Source organism: Nerophis lumbriciformis, linkage group LG03 (genome assembly GCF_033978685.3).
Source record: "Nerophis lumbriciformis linkage group LG03, RoL_Nlum_v2.1, whole genome shotgun sequence".
In the NCBI taxonomy this organism is placed as follows: Eukaryota; Metazoa; Chordata; class Actinopteri; order Syngnathiformes; family Syngnathidae; genus Nerophis; species Nerophis lumbriciformis.
In genome coordinates this window covers 28,131,501-28,137,500 of record NC_084550.2, presented here as the reverse complement: position 1 = coordinate 28,137,500, position 6,000 = coordinate 28,131,501, and the positions used below count along the sequence as shown (strand labels likewise).

General features: G+C 42.4%; 1 protein-coding gene across 2 annotated transcripts in view; it reads right to left on the bottom strand.

Annotated features, from left to right (window-relative positions):
- zswim5 (zinc finger, SWIM-type containing 5) overlaps nucleotides 1-6,000 on the bottom strand; it is a 136,128-nt gene that overhangs the window by 55,547 nt on the left and 74,581 nt on the right. The gene's annotated exons all lie outside the window — the stretch shown is intronic.

Genomic DNA, 6,000 nt, shown 5'->3' with positions numbered 1-6,000 from the left:
TCGTTGCTGATCTAGTGACGCACGCAGACAATATAATCATAATGGGGGACTTTAATATCCATATGAATACCCCATCGGACCCTCAGTGCGTGGCGCTCCAGACTATAATTGATAGCTGTGGTCTTACACAAATAATAAATGAACCTACGCATCGCAACGGCAATACGATAGATCTAGTGCTGGTCAGGGGTGTCACCACCTCCAAAGTTATGGTACTCCCGTATACTAAAGTAATGTCCGATCATTACCTTATAAAATTCGAAGTTCTGACTCATTGTCAACAAACTAATAATAATAATAACTGCTATAGCAGCCGCAACATTAATGCCGCCACAACGATGACTCTTGCTGACCTACTGCCTTCGGTAATGGCACCATTCCCAAATTATGTCGGCTCTATTGATAACCTCACTAACAACTTTGACAATGCCCTGCGCAAAACCATTGATAGCATAGCACCGCTAAAACAAAAAAGGGCCCCTAAAAGGCGCACCCCATGGTTTACAGAGGAAACCAGAGCTCATAAATTATCATGTAGAAAGTTGGAACGCAAATGGCGCGCGACCAAGCTTGAGGTTTTCCATCAAGCATGGAGTGATAGTTTAATATCGTATAAACGCATGCTTACCTTAGCTAAAGCTAAATATTACTCAAATCTCATCCGCCTCAACAAAAACGACCCAAAATTTTTGTTTAGTACAGTAGCATCGCTAACCCAACAAGGGACTCCTCCCAATAGCTCCACCCACTCGGCAGATGACTTTATGAATTTCTTTAATAAGAAAATTGAACTCATTAGAAAGGAGATTAAAGACAACGCATCCCAGCTACAACTGGGTTCTATGAACACAGATACAACTGTATCTACGACGGATACTGCAATACAAAATAGTCTCTCTCTTTTTGATGAAATAACATTAGAGGAACTATTACAGCGTGTAAGTGGGATAAAACAAACAACATGTTTACTTGACCCACTTCCTGGGAAACTTATCAAGGAGCTTTTTGTATTATTAGGTCCATCAGTGCTAAATATTATAAACTTATCACTTTCCTCTGGCACTGTTCCCCTAGCATTCAAGAAAGCGGTTATTCATCCTCTGCTCAAAAGACCTAACCTTGATCCTGACCTCATGGTAAACTACCGACCGGTGTCCCACCTTCCCTTTATTTCGAAAATCCTCGAAAAAATTGTCGCACAGCAGCTAAATGAACACTTAGTGTCTAACAATCTCTGTGAACCTTTTCAATCCGGTTTCAGGGCAAATCACTCTACGGAGACAGCCCTCGCAAAAATGACTAATGATCTACTGCTGACGATGGATTCTGATGCGTCATCTATGTTGCTGCTTCTTGATCTTAGCGCTGCTTTCGATACCGTCGATCATAATATTTTATTAGAGCGTATCAAAACACGTATTGGTATGTCAGACTTAGCCTTGTCGTGGTTTAACTCTTATCTTACTGACAGGATGCAATGCGTCTCCCATAATAATGTGACCTCTGACTATGTTAAGGTAACGTGCGGAGTTCCTCAGGGTTCGGTTCTTGGCCCTGCACTCTTTAGTATTTACATGCTGCCGCTAGGCGACATCATACGCAAATACGGTGTTAGCTTTCATTGCTATGCTGATGACACCCAACTCTACATGCCCCTAAAGCTGACCAACACGCCGGATTGTAGTCAGCTGGAGGCGTGTCTTAATGAAATTAAACATTGGATGTCCGCTAACTTCTTGCAACTCAACGCCAAGAAAACGGAAATGCTGATTATCGGTCCTGCTAAACACCGACATTTATTTAATAATACCACCTTAACATTTGACAACCAAACAATTACACAAGGCGAATCAGTAAAGAATCTGGGTATTATCTTCGACCCAACTCTCTCGTTTGAATCACACATTAAGAGTGTTACTAAAACGGCCTTCTTTCATCTCCGTAATATCGCTAAAATTCGTTCTATTTTATCCACTAGCGACGCTGAGATCATTATTCATGCGTTCGTTACGTCTCGTCTCGACTACTGTAACGTATTATTTTCGGGTCTCCCTATGTCTAGCATTAAAAAATTACAGTTGGTACAAAATGCGGCTGCTAGACTTTTGACAAGAACAAGAAAGTTTGATCATATTACGCCTATACTGGCTCACCTGCACTGGCTTCCTGTGCACTTAAGAAGTGACTTTAAGGTTTTACTACTTACGTATAAAATACTACACGGTCTAGCTCCGTCCTATCTTGTCGATTGTATTGTACCATATGTCCCGGCAAGAAATCTGCGTTCAAAGAACTCCGGCTTATTAGTGATTCCCAGAGCCCAAAAAAAGTCTGCGGGCTATAGAGCGTTTTCTATTCGGGCTCCAGTACTATGGAATGCCCTCCCGGTAACAATTAGAGATGCTACCTCAGTAGAAGCATTTAAGTCCCATCTTAAAACTCATTTGTATACTCTAGCCTTTAAATAGCCCCCCTGTTGGACCAGTTGATCTGCCGTTTCTTTTCTCCTCTGCTCCCCTTTTCCTTGAGGGGAGGGGGGCACAGGTCCGGTGGCCATGGATGAAGTGCTGGCTGTCCAGAGTCGGGACCCGGGGTGGACCGCTCGCCTGTGCATCGGCTGGGAACATCTCTACGCTGCTGACCCGTCTCCGCTCGGGATGGTGTCCTGCTGGCCCCACTATGGACTGGACTCTTACTATTATGTTGGATCCACTATGGACTGGACTCTCACAATATTATGTCAGACCCACTCGACATCCATTGCTTTCGGTCTCCCCTAGAGGGGGGGGGTTACCCACATATGCGGTCCTCTCCAAGGTTTCTCATAGTCATTCACATCGACGTCCCACTGGGGTGAGTTTTTCCTTGCCCGTATGTGGGCTTTGTACCGAGGATGTCGTTGTGGCTTGTGCAGCCCTTTGAGACACTTGTGATTTAGGGCTATATAAATAAAGATTGATTGATTGATTGATTGACATACACACACACACACACGCACACACACATGAAACACACGTACACACACACACACACACACACACACACACACACACACACACATGCAACACACACACATGCAACACACGTACGCACACACACACACATGAAACACACCTACACACACATGGAACACACACGGAACACACACACACACATGGAACACACACACACACACGAAACACACCTACACACACATGGAACACACACACACACACACAAGCACACACGAAACACACCTACACACACATGAAACACACCTACATACACATGGAACACACACACGAAACACACCTACATACACATGGAACACACACACACAAGCACACACGAAACACACTTACACACACATGAAACAACCTTTTCTAAAGCCTTGCTGCTTTTGTTCTTAATGCCACAGCCAACAGATGAAACAGGACACGGGGGAAAACTGCGATATTCTCACACACACACACACACACACACACACACACACACACACACACACACACACACACACACACACACACACACACAACACACACAAACACACACACACACACACACACACACACACACACACACACACACACACACACACACACACACACACACACACACACACACACACACACACACACACACACACACACACACACACACACTGCAGGACTGGTTGGCCTAAACAGATAAACGTTGAACAAAGGTGCTTTAGTAGTGTGATGTGTGCAAAGTGGGTATGTTGCCAAGTACTAGGATGCGGCCTAATCCTCCAAGAACCAGCCCTAGTAGTGTGTGTGTGTGTGTGTGTTCTTGTATTTCCTACCCTTCTTGAGACGTGAAGAAGGAAAAGTATCTTCCATATGAGGAAGTGTGAACAAGTGATGACATAAATCATGGTCCCAATAACATTGCATCTAATAGACAATGTCTCATTTGCACCCCTGCTGGTCAACATGAGGGTGGTCAACATATGAAATAACAAGTGTGTGTACAAATTTGAAATGTGCCCCCTGTGGCCAAAATTGATTTAAAAAAAATATTTTATTTTATATATAGACATACTGTAATAACTCGAAGTAAAGAATGAAGACTTAAAAACCAATTAGAAACAAAAATAAGAAATAAAAAAATTAAACAACTAAAAGCAGTCTTTTTCTCACAATGTGTCGACTTTTTTCTTATAAAATTGGGAACAATTTCTCATATTCTTTGTGTTTCTGTAATATTGCAATAATTTATCATAAATGTATTACTTTTTCTATGTAAAACAATTAATTTTTAATGCAAAATGCTGACATTTGCCACAATTTATTTGTTGTTCTTGTAAAATAGTGACATTTTTTGAGTAAAATTATGACTTTTGTCATCATTTTGTCAAGTAAAATTCCGATTATTATTATAATATTGCCAACAACTTAAAGTTTTCTTCTAAAATTGTGACTTTTGTGGAGTAAAATTACGACTCTTTTTGATAAAATTGCCAAAATGTTAAGCTTTTCTTGTAAAACTGTGACTGTTATTGAGTAAAATTCCAACTTTTATCATAATATTGCGCAAATATTCAGTTTTTCTTGTCAAATTTTGACTTGCGTTGAGTAAAATGATAACTTTTATTATAATACTGCCAACATTAAGTTTTTCTTGTGAAATTCCAATTCATTTTTCACAACAAGCTTGTTTTATATGTGCATAGTATGTATATATTATTAATGTTGTAAATACACTTCTTTATATATCTAGAAAGGCTGGTCCTAAAGAGGTAGGCATTTTTCTCAGAAGGTACGAAGAACAAGCATGTGTGTGTGTGTGTGTGTGTGTGCATTCCGTTTATTGTGTTTTGGGTTCCAGGTACCAGTGCTGGCTGATGACTAATCAAAGTGTGGATAAGAAGAGGTCGTGTGTGCATCAGACTGATGGATGCATGTCAACATTTGTGAAATGCATTAAATAAAAAAGAAAACAAAAGAGGAGTGAAAGACGACCGCCATTGTAAATCTGTCCATTGTACACACATACACACACACACACACACACCCACACACACACAGTGCCGCCATCTGTCACTCGCTGGCAGCCCCGCCCACTCTGCAGCCAGGCAGCCAATGGGAGGGCAGATCTTTCCTGCTGCTCATAGGCCATTAACCCTAATCAGCTGGGGGAATGGAGCTGGGCGCTGAGCCAATGGAGACACACACACACACACACACACACACACACACACACACACACACACACACACACACACACACACACACACACACACACACACACACACACACACACACACACACACACACACACACACACACACGCACACACACACGCACACACACACACACATTTAAATAGAAAGCAGTCTTATTCAGCTAAATCCTCCCCACAGATCCTGCAGACAGACCCACCCCCCCTGGCCCCCCCCTTACTTAAAATTTGAAAAAAAATGGGTTTGAGTCATTGAAGTAAACATTATTTCCTGCAGGAGAAACACATTTCAATTCAATCATTTGGCATAAGTGACTTTAATCAGACCGACACGTGCATGAATACACTTCAGTCTGGCTGCACTCCAGCTGGACGTGTGTGTGTGTGTGTGTGTGTGTGTGTGTGTGTGTGTGTGTGTGTGTGTGTGTGTGTGTGTTACATTGATTTGTGCAACATGTCAAAGAGACACACATTTTCTTCCTCTTTCTGACCCAACAGCGCCTCTGCAAAGCTGGCCCGGTGTTCATCCCCCTCCACATATCCCCTGCAGCCTCCCATCTCCCATCTGCTCTGACGGCTCCAAGGTTAACACAGCAGCACACACACACACACACACACACACACACACACACACACACACACACACACACACACACACACACACACACACACACACACGCACACACACGCACACACACATTTGCGTATTTCTGACCTTCTGGAGACCTGAGAAAAAAGCCTCCCTATTTAGGACCAGCCTTTCTAGATATATAAAGAAGTGTATTTACAACATTAATAATATATACATACTATGCACAT